At 36.5% G+C, this 22802-nt stretch overlaps 1 long non-coding RNA gene across 3 annotated transcripts; it reads right to left on the reverse strand.

The window, feature by feature from the left end:
* Nucleotides 1-6975: 6975 nt before the first annotated feature.
* Nucleotides 6976-22801, reverse strand: LOC139978184 (uncharacterized). Of its 3 annotated transcripts, none has more exons than XR_011796919.1 (4): nucleotides 22694-22798; nucleotides 19350-19474; nucleotides 10222-10306; nucleotides 6976-8313 (listed from the first exon to the last, which is right to left on the reverse strand). It is a non-coding gene; the product is annotated as an uncharacterized lncRNA (long non-coding RNA). The 3 variants fall into 3 exon arrangements; XR_011796918.1 differs by having other exon boundaries at nucleotides 19350-19560; nucleotides 22694-22766; XR_011796920.1 differs by lacking the exon at nucleotides 19350-19474 and having other exon boundaries at nucleotides 22694-22801.
* Between the last annotated feature and the right edge of the window lies 1 nt (nucleotide 22802).

Below are 22802 nucleotides of genomic sequence, written 5' to 3' on the forward strand. Positions count from 1 at the left end.
GGCAAAAGGAAAATTAATACAGAAACCAAACAGGACAAAATGATGTAAAAAGTTTTACCGCATCATTAATGTTCTGCTGCACATTGTCCTTATTCGAACTAAACTGAGGTTTTTGAAAATCGGTGCTGAAACTTGCTAAAATTCCCACATTATGGTTTGCTGTTTTTGATATAGACGGAGTCTTTCAACAGCCATTTTCATTTATGGACTTGGTGACACTGATCTCTATATTGATCATATAACGTGGTGATTACGAGCTTAGCTTGAGGCGGATATGACATGTAAAGGGTCATCCGTAATGACCCCAAAGATGATTGAGAGTCAAATCGTGGTCACACTTCCGCAATGTCATTGTCATCAACGCGCATGTACAAAGCATGTTCTTTGAAGAAGACATTTAATTGGGTAATTCAAGATTTTCTGAATGTCTGAGAATATATACATTGTTTTGAGCCTCCATGAAAAGTACTTTTTTTGTGGGTGGAAATTATGAATGTTGTTTTTAGCAAGATAAGTTTATTGAAGGTTAAATGTTTAAAGCCCTTACGTATTGGGTAAACGTATAACCATAATAGAAGAAAAACACATGAGGAAAAACCATCGATGAGATTATAGCAAGCAACTCCTGACGACGGATTAGTAAATCCTTCTTGATACTCATGAAAAGATGGGATTACATAGTTTGAAAGTCAAGTTTATTCCGGATAAAGGTGTAATCAATTATCAACATCACTTAAATCAAAATAAAGAGAATATTCATACAGTTTCTTCCCTTACATGTGTACCGGCATATATGTTTAGGAAATGGACTGTACGCAGATGTGATGCATGATTATGTTGCTATCACTTGACCTATGAACCGGAACTACGGTCCACACATGCGCAATGGAAATCATCAAACGGTTTATTTAACGACACTTTCTCTGCATGTGTGTGACATGGTGAGAGAAAAAAGTGTCGTTATGGTAAGGCACAGGGGGCCTATTATTACATGTCGCAATTCCAACACTAATTGGTTTTGTTTGTTTTCCCACTAAAACAATCTACGAAAACCCAAACAAAGAACTTAGTGTTGAATTTGGTATACAGTCTGGTGGTATCGAATACCAGGGCCCGGACATCGAGGAGATAGGTAATGGCATGGTACCTAATATGAATAGTTTCACAGCAAAGACTTGCAAGTGGGAATTTAGTAATCTATGAATATCGATCTGACTCCCACCCCCCCTCTCCCCTCCCCTCCCTCCACCTTCCTCATATTATACCTGTGTCGGCGTGATAACGCCGACAATAAAGCTTGATGCTTTAAGTTAAAAAAAATCTCTATACTCGAAACAGAAATGACGGCACGTAGCGAAGGGGGGAGGGCGAAGGGGCGACCGCCCCCCCCCCTTGAGCAAATTTGCTTTGTATGTTTTTATGATATCGCTAGTAATTTCAAAATAGAAAATGCTTAGATGCAACTTACAAGGCCTGAAGTGCCATTTCCAGCGATCTGGGAGGCATTTCGGCCAAAATTCTCTGGTACCCTTCGCGCCAACTCATGGTGGCGCTACGCTTAGATAGTCCCCAGTGCCGAATATACGGCTCAAATAGTTTGCCTACAGGTTCGCCCCTCCCTTGGCAAATTCCTGGCTACGCGCCTGAACCTAGTTATGAACCACAAATAGTCAAACGATTTCAAGTAACAAAATAAACAGGAAAATGAATTGAATTTATGAAAGGCTTCGTCATATTGAGCTGGTGTGTCCAATTATGCATCAATATCACACGACTTGGTCAGAATGACAAAAATGTTTTAAAAAACAAACCAACGCAAGTTAAAATTTAAACATTTCCGGGAAAAAGATTATCTAGATTGTGTAGCCAAATATAAACTATTTCTCTGTCTCAGAGTTTTCCGAATTACCGACACTTTCCTGTGAAATTCAACTTTTTTTTTCTCATTTTAAATTGGTACACATAACAGTATTGTGTTGTATAAATTTATCTGACGTCTACACAAAAACATCCATGATTAAATTGTCATGACAACCGGCTACGAAAAATTATGTCTTGTTTTTGTCTTCGCCTTTATTTGTGAACAGGTGTTTTACGACCTCTTCCAAAGAGATACATTGAGTTAGGTTACGTTATGACATTTTGCTGAGGTCGAATGGAGGATACAATCGCCACAAGTGATGATTACTTTTCAAAGAAAAGACAAGGTCTTTACCTACCATATCTCCTTCGATTTTTTTTCATCCCTCTTGAAATAAAAAAAAATTGTTTCACTTTGTACAACAAACACGTCAATGTCACTTCCGTGCCTGTCAACATTTTTTATAGTCATCACAATGCTAAGACTTTTAGATCAGAAATGACAAACGAACGTATATATACCTGGTTTCAAACACTAGGTAAGTTTGGAAATCGAGGGGGGGGGGGGGTCGGCGTAGGGGGGGGGTGGAAAACATGACTTTATATTTAATAATGTGCAAATGAAACCTGTAATAACTATTTCAAAATACGTTAAATTCTCTTTCCACGGAAAATCAACTGCGGTCGAAAACATGAATGTGAAATCTTACTCATTATTCAACGAAAACACTTTCGAAGTTCTCAGCAGGGTTTAAATAAATACTTGGATTACGAATATGTTTCTTTCGCACGATATAAGTTGATTTCCTTTACATCTTGTGGTAAGGTAACAGCATGATATTGTTGTCTATAATTGCACAATCCCATGTAAGGATTAGTTATAAAAACATTTTTTGTTGTTACCAGAATAACTGCTGTTTCCAATATATATATATGTATATATATATATATATATATATATATATATATATATATATATATATAAATATATATATATATATATATATTTATATATATATATATATAACATTGCGTCCGTATGTTTCGTATTTTCTTCAGTAGCATGTGGCCAATGGTATGGGAAATGGGTATGAATAATATCTTTCTCTCAACGCCCCTCCAAATCATAAAAAAAAAAATTGTCACCAGCTGAGCTTTAACCATATTTTTGGTTTACAAAAATGAGGTTGTATGAAACTAACAATCTCGTATACATTCCTTCGTTCTTAATATTAAACAATATACATAGGATAATAACGAATAAAACTAAATAAAATATAGCAGAGGCAAACAAAGAATGAAAGAAAAAGAAAAAACAATAGTCTTGAACATATTTAATATGACACATTTATATAGTAGGCCTACAATAATTAAATGCAAAGATAATATAGAAGAAATGAGCAAAGAAAGAATGAAATTTCTCCTGCGGAATATCATATATAGTTTTTATTATCATATATAGTTTAATATTCATATATCATATATATATTTTTAAATATCATATCAGTTTACAGTTTTATATACGTATCAATTATTTAACATTATGGTCGTTTCACACACATATATATATGACCATCAGTCTACATTCTACCTATATGAGTGCAGTATAGGCCTATATAGCCAGGTATACATAGCGAGGTAATACCAACTGTAAGCCTACATATAGCGATGAGTAATAACATTCATATAAATGAGACTTGACCGTGAATCAGCAGGATAGGATCGAGTGTACTTATGATAATGATTAAAGAAGAAGTGGTGGACGCAAAAAACATAAAAAGATTAAGAATTTAAAGATGATTCTTTGGATGTGAAATTACAGTAGTCAGAGTAAATAATGACTCATTGTAAAGAAGGCTTCGTGTTACAAGAGAAGTCTGTTGCACTTTTGTTGTATGGTAGATCAATGATAGGCTATATGTGATTGCAAACGCTATCTAGACACTGGTCTGATATATCGATATCATATATTTATATATCTATATATATATATATATATATATATATATATATATATATATATATATATATTTATATATATATATATATATACATATATATATATATGTGTGTGTGAATATATATATATATATGTGTGTGTGTATATATATATATATATATAAATATATGTGTGTATATATATATATATATGTATATATATATATATATATATATATATATATATATATATACACATATATATGTATGTAGTATGTTTAGAAGTATACGTGGTTCGTCCCTGCTAGTGACATGAACAGTTTGATTTTTAGCGGACGAATCTGATCAACCCTTTAGGTGTATCAACAGTAAACTGACACTGGGTATGGGGGGGGGGGGGGGTGTAGCAGGTGAAATTTACCATCAAGTAACGAAATACGCAACACAAATTAATGTGCATTGTGTGAAGTATGTTGTTTAGTATATATGTTTGCGGTCGCAAACATTCCATTGACAACCGGTGGTGATAACTCAAGTGCCACAATTTAGAAAGCTATAAACACTTGAAATTATATCGATTTATATTAACGTTTGAACAAATTAAAGGAGTTATATGTATAAATATTTACAATAAATACATAGAACTTCAATACTTACTAATGGTGACGGGGGAAAAGCGTTTTGCTACCGCACCTCAGTAACCGAGAGTTACCATGCCAACCGAACTTACAAACGAATAAATTTGGAAACAGAAGTTTCGGTCTAAATTGTCAAAATATTTGTCACTGCAGCAGAAGTTACAGTATCGGAATGTATAAGTTGGTATGTTTTGTAACTAGTTACTTGTAACTGTTGAAGGTAACATTTCTTATACGATAAAAGAACACCGTGCATAGTGGGGGTAAAAACGGATCGCCTGTGGCTATCGCTATTGTTGCGATGTAGTAGCAGCTATGCGAAAATAGCACGGATGTTTCAATATTAATTAAGGGATACGAACAATATTAGTTGCGAAAATGCCTCTGTGAATTCAGTTTGAACTTTGGGTCAATGGATATGACGAAATTTCGAAACCTTACAGGTATAGTAAAAACGTCACTTTTGACCTGTTGTTGAGCAGTCAGAATACTAAGTTTTGAGAACTTTGAAGCATACTAGCTATACATGCTATATGTGTTGCCCTCTCATTTGGAAAAAAAGCGAGCGATGATTACTTGGACAAATTAATAAACAGAAGGGATGAAGGTAGGTGGGTGAAGGCTCGATGTTGAATGTAGGGGGGGGGGGGTAGGGGTGCTTCAAATGAGGAGAACGTAAAGGATGAGGGCAAAATGACACACTAAGCTATATATTAGATTATTCAGACATGGCACATTATTTACGTTACCACCACCATATAGCTTTGGCTATAAACTGATTATCATGCGTCAGTTCGCTGCATCTCCGTGAGCGCAATTTTCGTTTACCTCGAACATTTTGAAAAGCCACATTGATCAAAGAGAAACCATGATGATAATCATTATTGATCAACTTCACCCCATCCCTCCGCCCACCCCCCCCCCCCTCCCCCTTTCCCAACGAAAATCTAAGCTGCTTGTTTGGTATGCTCAAATCATTATTATCAGTAGGTCAAGCTTTCCCTGATTATAACAAAGGAAACGAAAGAATGAAAAAGAACAAAAAGCTTATTCCCATTTTAATTTTTTGGTAAGCTTTCGATGCAAATTTCCCCACCAAAAATTGAAAGCAATGAAGGATTTATACTAAGAGCACATTATATACATATATTTTACAAACTCCACGCATTTTGTACATAAATGAAAAGAGCGTTTGTATATACCGGCACTGAGAGTTGTGATAATGGGGATGTTGAAATCCTTAACGTAATCAATTTAGTTTCTATTAAATTCACAACATTGTTAGCTTCGTTTGTCCGTCTTTGGTATCCCAAACATTCGCTGCTGGCTCGATCTCCTGCAATTGCGGTTTCTTATCTTGGTACGCACCACGTGATGTCTTACGTCATAGGAAATTCATCCCTCATAGCGAGCATTCTTACAATCTAACAGAAGACGCTACGCGCTTATTATATTCTATGAATGGATTAGTTCATTGCACTGATAGTGTTCCTTGTATATTCATGTCCATCCGCCGAGGATGACTAACGGCTCGTCACGGCTGCTAAGACACGATCTGACGTCAGAGGTAACGAACCAATAGAAACAGTCAAAATTAACAAGATAATTGATCAACTAATAAGTTGATAAGGCTTAAACATTTGTGCTGATATGATGAAGGGCGCTGAGTTTTCAATTATTTTTGGCCGACGTTATATATAGGGCTACTCCCTTATAACTTGAACGTGCTTCGGTGCTGCTCCTTACAACTTTTTGAAATACTTGGAGGCCACTTGGAAGGGGCTTTCTGTATCTTTAAAATGACTCGGATACACATCAAATTCAATTCATCAACGAACAGCGGTCAACTCCATTTCTTTGCGAGCCGAGCAGCCTACATAAGGGATCACGATTTTTAAAATAAAATATTATGATACAGAGTACAGAAAGCATTCCCCCCCCACCCCTTCCCGATGGCTCATTATGTAAGAGCATGTATAGGTACACCTTTTGGCAGACCTGCATTTTTTAGTTGACTTCGCCACATTCTGGTACTACACAAAATAAAAGATAACGTATTTGGATACGTTGCCTGTTACTTTAATACACTGAATTAGTACCATCAGGCGTGTAGTAAGTTCGCGGGGTACTAGTAATTACATTCTATAGTTTTCAGGAATTTGCACTCACACTGCATGGTACTTATAAAGATCCTTTTTTTTTAAAGAACATTTTTGAAATCCATTACGGTGTACATTAGTTGAACATTACACAATGTACTCTTATCCGTACTAAACGCCTTGTTCTAGTACTCGTACTCATACAAAGGGAATTCTATACTTGTACGCATGTATAGTCTCTTACTGATCCTGGTTTACTCGTTTTGCAAGCCTGATTCGCAAGCAAGGAAGACGAAATTTCCAGCAAAAACTACAGAAGTTTGCCAAAACAATTTTTGTCTCACTATGCAGTAGATGAATCGATTAATGGACATAGTAAGTCGAATCAATCACATGATTTTTACCACATAGATCGCTTAGCCTATAGTTTGCTTTGAGGGACACCCGGTTATGTCTAAAAATTACATGACTTGAGCAGGATCATACAAAGTTACAACCATATAAAAGTGCGGTATACGTTTTGATTGAAGCCCGCGTAATGAATATCTATGATTTCTTGTATGACTTGTCGTAGTTTGGTGCAAACATTCACCAGTGAACATATATAACCGTTACGCATGACTCTCATAACTACCGTACCTAACTTAGTGGTAATATGACGTTCATGCACATTGGAACCGGTGTAACATCGCACTGTTATACCCGGGGGATTCATTGCACGGGGGATTCATCGCACTGTTTACCCGGGGGGGGGGGATGATCTACCCGGGGATGACCTAATGTGTTTATTACATTCCTCGTGCAGTCTATTGTAACTATATAAGTTGACACGAGGACTGGTATATTTGTAACTGCATTTTAATCCAATATCTTGAAACACAAGACGGTACGGGTTATACAGTACTGTCAAATCAAAGATAAGATACATTTCAATATCTTATAATCTATAATGAACAATACTGCTGGTCTTTTTCATTGGTGTACTGTCCTCAGTCGTTCTATTTTAAATGCCATGAAAAAAAAATACACTGCTCTTTAGATTCTCTCCGGCGATTTTTATGCTAGTTAAGAATACCACCTGCCCCCTCACCCACGCCCCCCCCCCACGTGAAAGCTGATAAACTCTATAGGGATATTCTAAACTGTTATACTAGCAATTTTGATACGATGCCATGCTTATCACTTCTTTAAAACAATTTAAAAAAGAACGGGAGAGGCGAGGGGGGATGTTACAAAACTTCTCTCCTGATTCATGAGGAAAGCCACCATAATTAAAATTTACATCTGTTTAAATCTGTATATATTTAACAACACGCGAAATATTAGCCGCATGTTTTATATAACTTGGACGTTCGGGACGGCTATCGGGGTGAGTGCGTAGAAGGCATGCAGGTTACCATTACAGTCATTTTGATCGATTTTTGTTGACGATCTCTACGAGACATTCCGCCGTATAGTTCTTAATTATGTAGAATGATGTCGTCTGTATGTATGGCTCCCATATGTCGATGCTGTATTTCAAACTGACAGATCTTTTCGAAAATTTTGAAATCTCCTGCTACGTAATCAGTGACGAAACAGTATCAATTTATCGACTGAATCTGACATTAGGTATAAATGTCGAAACAATGAAAGCGAGAAACTATTGTCACCTGGGGAGCGCGTGAGGTATTCTTGTAGAAACTTCGTGATGTAGTATTCCTGTCATTGGCGCCTTCTCCGTGTGGTTGGTTGACTGAAGGTATCGGTTACATTGACCCACACGATAGAATACATACCTGGAAAAAAATTGACAGTATCAAAATCTGGTGAAATTATAACCGGTTTGGATTATGTTCTGAATTGGCAAGGAAGACTCACTCTCTCGTTTTATCAATCTTCGCAACTGTTTAAACATTAAAGAAACATGTTACGTCACCATGTTAAGGCACCGAATTCAGTTTAATGCGAACATATATACCATTACAAATCACTGCCAAAAGTCCACGTTATAACTCTATACCACTTTCAATTGGTGAGAATTGTTTCTAAATATCTGAGGTTCATTTGAAAGTGGCTGGACATCTTAGTCTAACACAGAGACCTTTACGTCATTTCCTGAGATGCAACATCAAACTCAATAGGAAAACGTTAATAATGTTTATGGCCTAAAATTAGATGTTGTTTTACAATGTTTAAAGGACAAAGGGTGTTGCATGTCATCCTCGGGTGCTCTTTAGTATTATGATCTTCAAAGAGAATATGTTGTCATAGTTATTGTAATTTATAACACAATGGATAAACTTAAACATTTAGAACTATATTCATGTGCCGATATCATCATCATCATCATCAACTTTAGCCTTAAAGGAGCTTTCCAGATATTGAGCGCACTTTAAAAGCTCAATATGTTGAACAACGGAAGGGCTATACTAAGCGTTACTGTACAGCGTTCACGTTCTTAATTTTTTTCATGGATTATGACATATAAAGTCTAATATTCTGCCGAAATTCACCCTTTAAGTCTTCATCATTATTAATCATGTGAGAAGCATCATTTTTAGTTGACTACGGTACAGCCTGTTAGTATACAATACAATATGGTTACCGTGAAAAATATAATATATTTGGTAATCTGTTATCTGCTACTTTAGCCCACCGATGATCGACGAATTATGTAAATACTGCAAAGGTTTGTCAATGTTAAAAACAAACACAAACAACACTACAAAAATCAATATAAGGGGCATCCATTCATTTTTTTTCGTTTCCTTTTTGCATTTGATCTATAGGATTATACCTCGTTTGTATATGCTATAGTATATAATATCCAAATAGTTATAACCAGATACATATCTTAGTTAGAATTTGACACGTACATAATTATTCGACAATATCAATCAAGTCTTGGCCAGAGTGTCTCAAAGTGACATCTCTACATACCATTAGCAATTTCAGTCAACCAGGTGGAAAGCAGGTGAAAATACGTCTATTTGATTTTAGCGTTTTACCTCAGTCAGCTGTTTCAACAATGAGCATATATGTTAACCATTTATGTGTAATACGCATGCGTCATTTAAAAAGAAACTTCTAAGAAACGGTCGAACAGAATATAGTGTCCTTCAGGATGTAACAGTGTTATTTTATGGTATTCCTCGTGCGCCTTCCTTAGTCAAATTGTTAAGATGTAGGCTATACCTCATAGCGCTGAGCCTAATTGTGCTCGAACACCAGACAGGGGGAATTGTACCTTGTAGTTGTACCAGGGAACTTTTTTCGATAACAAATTCTTGGTCGTATTCACTTTCAAACACCAGTTGCAGTTAGGTATCTTCCGCCACGATTCTTACACATGAATTCGATTTATGTTGTACTAACATCAAGTATATACTGCAGCCTGTATGGTACTTCCAAGTTTATTGATTGAACACGGGATCATGGCAAAATAAGTAGACCCTTCTCTCCTAGCCGCCCCTCCACCCCCCCCCCACACACACAACACATATGTTTATTTATGGATCTTTTCACGGAGTGAATCAAGTTCTAGTGATGTCTGCAGCTAATTTGGTCAGCACGTTGCTACAGTATAATATTTGCTTGTATACCTCCCAAACGTAAACCCTACATTCTATAGAATTTATCGCTGATATCAAATAATATTATCGATCGAGGTACAGCTGCATGATTAGCAGTGGTCAAAACCTTACGTCAGAAAATGACCTAAAATCTTGTCAGATGGCTAGACAGGTGGGCCACATGTGTCCTGATCAAGGGGTATAGATGATGGACAGCCTGCAAATTTATAAAACAAAGACATAATTAAATTATGAAACAGCCATGACCTCCTTTTTAAAAATATTTTGTTAGTAATTGCCTCAAAATATTTGCCCCGCGAAGCGATTAAAAACATTTTTATACTTTTAAATGACGCAAAGGACCATGCATGAAGTCAGGTGTTCAGATTACTGGTCAGTTGGAAATAACATCGTCCATTCCCTACATACCAAACCAGACAATTATGCGGTCAAATTAAGTTCAATATATATCTAAAATGTAAAATTTGCGGTTTCATTTATACTTCAATTCGATGCAGCGTTTTGATCAATTAGAACCGAATCCAGAACGGCAAGGTTTTCTCTCATTTCATTCACTTTAAATGAACGCTATCTGCCCATCTAACCCATCGCTAACACCAACACCAACAACATCAGCACCAACACCAACATCAACACCAAAAATATCTCATTTAAAGGTAGTAATCTTCAGGTTATAGTTTAGTTTAAACAAACCTGTGGACCTGTTAACGTATGTCGTTTATGCGAAATTTTGCACTTCCGTCAAAGGGCTTCTTCTTCGTGCCCACCTGGATGTGTCTTGCCTTCAACAGAAGGAGGGGGGGGGGGGTGGGGGCGGATTTACGTGAAGAAGGCTGTTCATTTCGATGCCATGAACGAAGGAGATATGATGAGTATCATAAGACAATTTTTTTGCCATTTCCTATTTAATATTTTCACATCGGAAATTTGTACTTAGGGTGTACTTAGTTTTGAAGAAAAGACAATTAAAGTAATTTATATGAAAAAGGAAATTTAGACTTATTTCCGTTCGGAGGAAACCGCAACGATTAAATCAGTCGAAATTTGTATTTCCGTACAAGATTTTAAAATTAAATCAAGAAATTCAGTGAAATGAGATTCGTCTTTTGGGAGTTCAATTATACAGCCAAGTTTCTGTGTTTCACTCGGCCCAGGCGCTATTCTGCTGCCACAATCGTCGATGTTTACAACAATTTAAAGCAGTTGGTTCTATTTGCAACCAAAAGTCCCTGCTTATAAATTCAAAATTTAAGCATGAAATTCTCTCCAAAACGGGGAAATTTTGCTTTCACTTCAGGGTGTATAGGGTAAGAATGGGGCTATATTCAGATGTTGTAACGTGAGACTCTTTATATCTTTATACTTAAGGCTTACTGAACAATAAATGCACAAGTATATGCATGCAAACAAACGGTGAACACTGTCAGACAAAATAGTAAAATTGCAAGGACTAAAAACCCAAATAATAGTCACTGCGATTTTTAATATTTTAAAGAAAACGCCCCTATTATCACTATATACTGAAGTGTTGTTTACTGGGAAGTTTTATGATGCCATTATAATTTGTCTCAAATTGCTGTGCGCTTGCGTGATTTATCCAACATTTACGTGCCAGTATCATTATCAATGATGGCGCTAGAGGAATGTTGACTGTCTCATATACATGCATGCATGTAACTTTAAATCAGTTACGACGCATTTCTAAAGCTTTATGTAATGGAATGCGCAAGAGGCAAAAATTCACACAAATTTCCGAAATGTTGACAACAAAATTCATTTTATCATTGCGAAACAACAAACAATTATATTCTGCCCCAGTTACCTAATAAATTCATCTGATTCAATTACGATGGGTTAGCTGAAAAACACGAGGACCAACTATTTTGTAAGGTTGTGGCAAGGTCACAGCGTCTACGTTGGAAAGGCTCAACTATGCCAAAGATAAACGCCGTAATACATAGTAAACTCTCTATATGCAAGCCAAGAAGGGGGAAGTGAGCAACAGGTATTTGACAATTGATCAAAACAAAAGGAAAATTGAGCCATACTTGAAATATCACAGAATTGGTAGAGCATTTGAAGAATGTAGCATCACGAAATACTCAGCAAGGGGTAAATGCGTTTTACAATGACTCGGTTCCAAATTCTGTCGACATTAGTTGAATATATTTTAACCCTATATTAGATAACCCCTACAGATGACGGAGCATTTGGAACCTTAGGTGCACCAGTTGTGCACCTTATGTGCTCCGAGGTCAAACGGTGTATACACATGCGATCCGCGCTGTCCCCAGTGAGCTCCATAAAAATTTTACATTAGTAACCCCCCCCACCCACCCGATGCGGCACCCCTTCCCTCAAACTCCTCTTTCTTCCCGCGCCCATGACGCTATTGAACACTGATGGAAATCGATCAAGTTAAACTCTCTGCACCTGCATGCTCTTCGGGCCACCGTGAACATTGCGCCCGTTAAGAAAAACCAAAGAAACGCACTAATTTTTCCTTTGCGTTTACAGCTTTTTCGACGGAATGTAGTAGAGCAAATATTCCAGTGTCAGTCATGATACTGTACATTATTACGCTGTTTCCTGACTAATCCGCAAGCTTTTATGTTTGTAACGCTTTGTGATTGATGTCTTGCTCAGCAGCTGTTTTTCTTTATAAAATGAAACCTGCAGTTTCCAGACATGAGTACATCAGATGAGGCAACTCATGCGTCTGGAAGAAGAACATCTTTGTACCTGGTTTCATAAGTCTCATTAAATATGATATCCAGGTAACAATATGAAGTTTCTTCTATGACGCATGCTTACGTCACTGGCAACGTTGTACGATACTCTACAACAACCCACGGAGCTTCAGGTTGCATTCTTTGTGAGATATCAAAAGTAAGTTTTAACCTGGAGTAAACCGCAACACGCCAGTCTAAATATAAGTTTTATGTTTCTCTGAAAGTGAAACTCTGTTATTGCGAACTTTATGTAAAGTTGAAATCGTTTTACATGAGAACAGGTATCAAACGTTTGATCACTGTACATATAACTTCAGACAATTTTCGTCATCGTATCTATCTATCTATCTATCTATCTATCTATCTATCTATCTATCTATCTATCTATCTATCTATCTATCTATCTATCTATCTATCTATCTATCTATCTATCTATCTATCTATCTATCTATCTATCTATCTATCTATCTATCTATCTATCTATCTATCTATCTATCTATCTATCTATCTATCTATCTATCTATCTATCTATCTATCTATCTATCTATCTATCTATCTATCTATCTATCTATCTATCTATCTATCTATCTATCTATCTATCTATCTATCTATCTATCTATCTATCTATCTATCTATCTATCTATCTATCTATCTATCTATCTATCTATCTATCTATCTATCTATCTATCTATCTATCTATCTATCTATCTATCTATCTATCTATCTATCTATCTATCTATCTATCTATCTATCTATCTATCTATCTATCTATCTATCTATCTATCTATCTATCTATCTATCTATCTATCTATCTATCTATCTATCTATCTATCTATCTATCTATCTATCTATCTATCTATCTATCTATCTATCTATCTATCTATCTATCTATCTATCTATCTATCTATCTATCTATCTATCTATCTATCTATCTATCTATCTATCTATCTATCTATCTATCTATCTATCTATCTATCTATCTATCTATCTATCTATCTATCTATCTATCTATCTATCTATCTATCTATCTATCTATCTATCTATCTATCTATCTATCTATCTATCTATCTATCTATCCATTTTGATCTGTAAATATACGCCTATGTTATTTTAAACAATGAATGACTTCAAGCCAAATGAAGAAACCAAAACATGACCCAGTAGAAGGAATATTTGTATTCGATATACAATATTGGCCCATATACAGGTTTTTGTAATTATATGCTGGCTCTAAACGAAACTGATATTGGTCTGTGGTTACTGTCCTAGTGTTAACTGTAGGTTGCCATATCACCAATGTCATTCCCAAAGTTACATCACACCTGCTGTGCAGGTGAAGTGAAAACAATTCGAAACGAGATGACGAAATTATTTCCCGTAATTGTGGTTTGAAGATAGGTGTAAACAGCATGAACTTCCGAAAAGAGAATTGTTTCTCCTTATCATCCAAGTCCAACTCTTATAAAATGATCTGAGTCAGATAAGTCAAAATGGACATACCGTTAGCTAGGATCGTAATATCGAACCAAGTTTATCATATACTACAGTGTTATACATGTTATTCCCCGGTACGTGTTAGTAACAATATAACAATTGTATTTATTATATGTATATATATATATATAAATATATATATATATATATATATATATATATCATGCACGATGTAATACGACAATCCCATCGTCATCGGAATATCGGGGATGTGTCCCCTGCGGTATCGCTGTTTCATATAAGCCTGCTTACGCCATAAGTATTGTGTGTGTGTGCATGTATGTGTATGTGTATATGTATGTGCATATCTCCCCACCCCCCCCCCACACACATGCTGACTAACATATATAATACTAAGAGAAAATATAACCAGACAGAAAAAAAACTTCTGATACCTATACTTACGAACCCCCCATCAAGCCCGAGAATATTTAATTCGACCCTATTCGACCCCACTGCGAGGACAACTGCACACGTCAACCAATGTATTTTGTCTCATGTTGTGTAAAAGGGCGCGATTAGGTCAATGTTTTTTAAGCGTTTGGGGGTAAGAAGGCTCTTGTGGGTAAAAAGACTGCAGATTGATTAGAGCAAGATGTGTTTTTCTTTCAATTCTAAGCTCATCTTAATTTTAGAGATTTTGTATTATTCAATCCTTCCAATTTCGGTAAACTCAAATGCAAGGGATATGCATGAGGGGAATTTCAGTGTTTTCATAAGAATATTTCGCATAAAAATGTAGAAAAGAATTCCTTTATGATAGACACTGTAAAAAATAATATCGCATAATTTAACAAGAACGTGTTTCGATTTTTTTTTGGGGGGGGGGGCGGCGGCGCCGGCTATATTGGTTGACATAGCAAAACAATATCAATTATAGCCTATTAAATGTATACCATCATAGCAGAGGTGTACATATAGCCTAAGCTGCTGCCTACTGTGCATACAAGAACAGGGGCTGAAATCGTTATTGTTATTAACTGAAATTGATGCTCATTACTTTCGGCTTATTGGGAATTCTGGATGAAAGGAGAAACATTATTATAGGCTTGGTTCAGGGATACTCTCAAGTACCCTAAATTAATGATATGGCATATACAAAGGCATACTGCAGATTGTATTGCGAAACCGCACCCTCGGTGTGAAACAAACCTATCATCGAGATATGCCAAGTCGATAGTTTTTCTTTCATAGATATTGACGAAACTCCGGAATCAGGGAATTAAAGTGTCCATTTTCTTTCAGACAACTTTGAAATTCTTCCTCAGGCAAGCCAATCCCATAGACGTCACTAAGTCGTGTAAATACCATCAAAATTCTACAAATTACGTGACGTTTTCTTAAAACGTGAAAGTTTGGACTGCCGGGAGAGCTTTAGACCTTGGGAGAGCTTATACGTCACAACTTCCCCGGCAGTCACCGACCTAACTTGGACAGGTCAAATAAGTTATTAACATGCTTTCCCTTGAGATGACAAAACTACATCAAAAATTATCAACCAGAATCATCAAAATGACGTTTTTTAGTTATCAAAGATGGATTCAGATTTGATTTCTTATGTAATCATTGTTAGGTCAAAGTTATTTATTCTTTGGTGGTATTTTTTTATTTTTGATAAGAAAGGTCATCCCAAACAGTACTTAGTTTTGAAGGTTATTCGCTTCGCCCAATACATAACGTGCTAAACAGTATATGTTATTCAACAAGCCTGTTTAAATTTATCCTCAAAGCGTTCTCCTCGCTAGAATATCTGTAATTGTTTTATTTATCACTTTTCCAATGCCTGTGAATGAATCTATTGGCTTTTTATTTAAATTCTGATCACTGGAAAGCACAATTAAAAAGCAATATCGATGAACCCCTTAAACACCACTGTACAAAAGTGACCCCAATGTGTTTTCCCATATATTCTTGTGTGGTACTCGTGTAAAAGTTTTAATTTGGGGCAATCATGTATGTTTGTATGTATGTATTTTAGATCCTCCTGCAAGCAGGAACTCGCGAAGAAGCCTTATTGGCTTATCAAAGCCGCAAGCTGACCGAAGTCAGTCTCTTACATTCATATTTGACGTCCATGATTATGAATTGACAATTGTCAACAACTTTGTAACTGGACGATATACATTAATCTTGGAGTGACTCGAACCGGGGACATTATGATTGGAAGGCACCGGCGTTAACCACTGAGCTAACACTCCGAATCATGACCATGTTATGCTCTATGGTACATACTTTTTTATCAACAGGTTCGCAAAATACAAAATTCCTTTACAAGACACCCCAGGAGAAATATCCCATGTATAATCGGGGATGGTCACTGTCATTTTGGTGACCTTTATACTCACAGTATATATACGGTGTACGAACTGTATTGTACCACAGACTGTTAACTTTTAACAACTTATGTATTTAAATATATATATATATATATATATATATATATATATCACGCATTCGCATAAGACGATTAAGAATGACTGTCAATCTGATGTAATTATGTTTAATTGTTATGACGTCATCACTGTCGTAATGCAAGGGCAACTAGGGCTTAGTTGGAGTTTAGTTAGCAATTGCACCATGATTTTCACATAAAATCTGTTAGCGGTTTCTTTTTTATAAGTTCTGCTCTATCCAGAGGCAAAGCATTAGGCGTTTCATTGAACCAGGGCCCACGATGACCAGGGGCCTCCAAGGGATGGTTAATAAATGTTGAGCCAACGGACCACAACTGCCAGTTTACGGTTTTGCATGAATAATTGAGTTTTATTTCAATAGCAACTGATTTTCTATAGTTGACAAACTACCCAGTTCAATGCCAGATCGTATACGTAGTGAAGTTTCTCTAATGTTACATTTAATGTTCTTATGTTACATTTACGCCTTTGCGCCAAGTGCACTTTCGATGAAGTAAATCGGGATGAGCCCATCTCTCACTCTTGAACCAGGGCCCCTCAAATCCTAGCTTCGCCACTGGTTCTATCCGTCTTACTCAATGGAGGCCATTCTGCGGATTAGCCTTTTCCATCCACGAACCCCTATATGGGAGAATGAAGATACGTTCACGTACAACACGACATAGGACGTATCACCAATGTACACAGCGCCACCATAAATTGAGGCTGCGGCCATGGCCAGGAAAACATCGGTTGTCTTTGATCAAGATGACGCTCTCAGACTAATTGTGACTGTCTTGGCCGCTGGTCAAAATTGTAAAGTGTTCAATGATCCGTTTGGGCTTTACGTACCCGAACTTTTCCACGGACCGTAAGCAGGGGCGTCGTGCGAAAATAAATTTTTGGGGGGCCCGTGAGCAGGTGATGACTATCTTAGCGGAGCGCCACCACAGGTTGGCGCGCAGCGTACAAGACAATTTTTCGTCTGGCAGACCCCTCAGATTGCAGGAAACGGCACTTCCCGTGCCTTATGGCAGTAAGCAACACCCCTAAAATTGATAAAAATTTCCGGCAAAATTTTATTTTGGGAAATATTCTTGAAGGAAGTGATAGCCAATTCCAATTTACCAGTTTACCAATTCCTCGTCTCCCAGAAGCGCCCAAAATTTAAGAAATCGAGACATTTTTGTGTTGGCTGATCCATGATCGCCGCCCATGCCCGTGAGAAGTGGTGACTGGGTGAAGAAAAAGCTATGCCGTTTGAAAACATGGGCCCCAGAAAAAGCGAAAGTAACGAAACCTAAGGTAAAACGTGCGATAACGAAATGATTATTTTCCAGGTTAATTGTGACTGTATTTGAAATGATTTTTATTATTCATTTTTTTTCGAAACTACCTATCCCGAATGGCATTACTAATCCCGATATGTCGTCTTTGAGGTGTGTGGAAATCAAAGAGCAATTGACTATTTAGTCTACTTTTCGATTTCGAAAACACTTTTTTTTTTAAATTATGATTTTTTTTATGACACCTTTGACAAAATTGGGGGGGGCCTGTGCCCCCGGGACCCAATGGGCACGACGCCACTGACCGTAAGTAGGCCTTTTTGCCCTCACGAACCCTAAACTTTTCATGGACCCCCTAATAGTCCGCGGCCGATCCAGGTTGAGAAGATCTTTCAACACTATATGTACAGAATCGTCATTATCAAAATTATGTTGTATGAGAACAGATTCTGAGAACATGGAGTGCCGAAAGTGCTTATCTTATCTTATTTTACCGTTAGGCTATCTTTTCTTTACATAAAACTTCTAAAAGAGGTTGAGAAGGAATAAAAAAAAATACTTTGCAATGGTTTTAACTCGGTATTAGAAATAAATGTACCGGAACATTGCATTTTCCTTCTTAACCCCTGTCCCTCTTTATTTTGATTTTTCTTTCTCGCTTTCATGTCCTGTTGACAAGGCAAACACATACATTTCGCCTTTTTTTCTTCCCCAAAAATGCGAGCCTCGAAGCTTCCCGACTGTTGTTAAGCCTACGCATTTGTAATTGAATTTGAAGACTACGAGTTTCACTTATTAATGATATGGATTTACATGAAACCGGTAGAAGACACATAACATCACATAACGCCGGGAGCCTTGCTATGAGGTCAAATGAGGTCAACCCAGTATCGTATAGCTTTTTCCCTTACATTCACTTTGACAACTCATAGTTTTGACAACTGGTAAATGGCTTAAACGTTTATCTCAAAAAGATGAAATGGTTTGTAAAGATTCGTCGGGATGGAAAGGGACATAAAAGAATGAAAAAAACAAAAAATCTCAACCAGACGTGAGAAGTATTTTTACAATGGCGGTAAATTTACTGCTCTACCAAAAAAAAAATCAAAGCCGCAAAGATGAAACGAAATAAATAACCACAAATGGATGGATACTGCAGGCAATATTACGAGGAGAGGGAAACAGTTTCAGTCTTACGGGAACAAGGAGAATCGCTTTATTGGTAGTTTAATGAGGATGCCTGTAGGAAATCACCAGCATGAGACTTTGTACAAAGATGGACAAACCACGATAATTTGCTGACTAGCGTAAAAAAAGTGCTTCCTCGTTCTTACCTAATTCTTTCTCCGGCGCATTCTCTTTTCTGGAAGCAACAAATTCCAACTTTTTAAGATTTATTCCACCACTTGAAGGTGACTTCTAATTATCTTAGGCGTCCGACCGTCTGCTGCCAAAACAGCTGGAGAAAAATAACGGCGTAGGGAAGTTGAACCACTTCAGTTCAGATTCGTCCCACCCTACCATGCACCATCTCCTACACTCACCCTACCCCAAACGAAAAAAAAAAACTTTTAATTTGATATTTCGAAACATCATTTGGTTGCACAGTGATAAATTGACCGTATTCGATAAAATGTTCTGCTCTTTGACAGTTTAATGTGGTTTAAACACTTCTCCCCCCCCCCACCCCTCCCAACCGTTCCCTATTATTTACACCACACTTTCTTGGCCACTTATGCTAGCAGAAACAGAAAACCAAATCCTGTTAAATACCTTATCGAGAACCAATATTTTCCTGTTGCCTTTGGGCAACCATAAATATTTCACGATGGTTGCAGACGTCGAAAGTAGTGACGACAATGAAGCTATAGATGGCGGCGTTTGGTGAATAGAGGACGCACTTTCATTAATTTGTCGGTATGCACAATGATGTTACAAGAGGATATTGCAATCGGGCAGAGTGACAGCAGGAAAGCTTATTGAAACTATAAGCGGTGTACTTTATGAGTTGTGTTTCCTCAATTGACGTTTCGAATCTGTAACTATTACCCGGGCAAATAAACGCTGCATTACTACACCAGCGATACACTGATACCGGTATAGCCCCAAGTCTGTAAAGCCTTCTTGTGTGCCACTGGTTTAGTTGATTCGGCATAGCGATATATTAACATCATTGTCTGAAATGTTCATGATGTATATAGACAAATACATAAGCCTACGAACCTTAACTTCACGAACACACCGAAAAAGCAAAACGTAAGAAAGAACTAGTACTCGCAAGGAGGTCTCTGTATTGAAATGATCGTGTCTATTGAACATGCTCATTCCCGCATAAGACTTAAAAGTAGTCTGTATAGGCCCCAAATTATAGCACGCAATAATTGCTAGAAGTTTTCAAAAAGTACTTTCCTGGAGATCTTTACTCTCCAAATTGTCTCAGACATTTCTTTTAGGAACACACAAAATGATTGAATGTCCCAATGAGGAAAATTTCCTCGAAGGATATAATAATAATATTTGAAGAATTTTGACTAAAAGGTGACCATATTTAAATATCTAGCACATTTGGGGACATTACAGCATACCTTTAAGTACAACAGATTATGTTTCCAGATACGTTATCTTTCATTCTCTTATGGTAGACTGTTGGTTCCAACGTTGAGCCACGTTCAAATGGAAATAGTGCAGCTGTATACAAAGAAAAGCCCCAGAATCATCATTGGCCTTTTTACTAGTACTATACCGAGATTGAAAATGTAGCCTGAAATTACTTTTACTGAATAATTTCTACTGACCAAATCAATGATTTGACAGTTGCTCATTGCAACCCTCCCGCTGCTCCTCGAAATGTAAACGAGTTAAAGAAACTCGGAAAGGAGTATTTTATATATTTTATTCATGTATGTTTTAGTGCATTAAACGTACTGTCGACACTGTTTTTTTTTTTCTTTTTCAATACATCGGTTTGTCTACAAAAGATACGCCATGTAAGTTTTATTGTATAAACTTTGATTTTGTGTATACTACAAAATAAATTATACCTTGTTTTCATGTTAATGTCTTGTTTTCATATTTCTTAAATACAAAATTGCCGACCACCCAAGCGAAGTACTTAGATTTTTGTCATTTCACTGTTGTTGAGGTAACTTGTTTTTAACCATATTAACGGTCAACCTATTTATATAGTCACATTGTACCTTTATAAACGGTTCAACTGGCCTCACACTGGGCGAAACCGAGCCCTCTGTTTTCATATCAATGGGGGCAAAATCAAATCATAAAAACTTAGTTTCCACTAACCTTAGGTCTATTAGAAAATGTATAAAACGAGTGTCAAATTTTGTCTAAAAATTGGCTTTACCTTGGTTGTGTTAAACAAAACCGTCTTGTTTTTCATTCAAGCATGGAACATTTCACAAAATTGGTAGGTAATTAAAGAAGCCGCAACAACAACAAAAAATTGTGACTCAAGTATGAGTAATGAATCATTTTGGTTTCGATGTTAAACAAAGAGAGGAAAGGAGAGAGATAAAAGAAATTTTAAAAAAGGAAGTGGCTATTGTTCAGGTTATATTATCGCACATAGTAACATAATTTCCAACACAAAATCGAGAATACCAAATTTAACTATAATTTTTTGGTAAAATCAAGTACTAATTCCGATGGATAATTGTAAATGATGATATCATAACAGTGTATATGATTCATACTCTTTCTTGACTGCTTGACATTGTTTTGAGTCTTTGATGTGCAACAGATTACAGATGGATTTACAGTGCAGCATTTCATATAACAGATATTAAATATTTTGACCAAGAAACATCAGCACTGTGTGTTCCGTTGTTCAGTGATTTTCATCATTCTAATTACAAATAAAATTGGATATGAACTATCAACTATGGTAAAATATCCTGGATTATGTGAAAATAGTCAGTTTGAAAACGTCCTGTATTGATTTTTCTTTCATACAAAAGTACCACAAGCAGTGGTTTGTTAAAAGAATAGTCCAGGTAAAATTTCGTTTTGATATGTTAGAGAGGAACATAATCTAAGCATTCTGGTGAAATTTGCTTTCAATTCCTATGTACCATTTTTGAGATATTGACAGTTGAAGTTATCTGATATTCTACCAAAAGTGAACAGTGAAAGCAAACAGGTATGATGTCATAGTTGCACACTGACAAAATAATGTTTTGTGTTTTCTTACTTTTCAGTCTACTGATTTGACCTTGGAATGGATACGGTTACTAGTTAGTCAAAATGGGATGTGAAGTTTATAAAATACCAATACCTATGGTACATTAACATTATGGATGCATCCAATTGTGGAGTATAAAATCAGACGTAAATTTTAAAGGAAAGCAAAATATTATTTATCAGTGTGCAACAATGACGTCACACCTGTATGCTCCAAGTTCACTTTTGGTGCGAAAGTTGGCAACTTTAACTGTCAATATCTCCAAAACCGTAAATAGGAACTTAATGCAAATTTCACCAGAATGATTAAATTATGTTCCTCTTTAACATATCAAAACGAAATTACCTGGACCGTTCTTTTAAATGATGTTGAAATCACTATTACATAATAATGGGGAAAGAGAAAATCCAATGTTGTCCACTCACTAAATTTGAAAATAGCCAGAATAACCAGGGTGGGTATGAGAATAAATCTGCCTACCTTCTAAACCATCCTTGAAACTATCCTTGTTTACTTCAGTGCTGTGCAGTTGAAAGACAATGCATGATTTACCCTGGCTAAACCCAGTTCCACCATGGCGCTCCAAGGC

Source organism: Apostichopus japonicus, chromosome 13 (assembly GCF_037975245.1).
Source record: "Apostichopus japonicus isolate 1M-3 chromosome 13, ASM3797524v1, whole genome shotgun sequence".
Lineage (NCBI taxonomy): Eukaryota > Metazoa > Echinodermata > Holothuroidea > Aspidochirotida > Stichopodidae > Apostichopus > Apostichopus japonicus.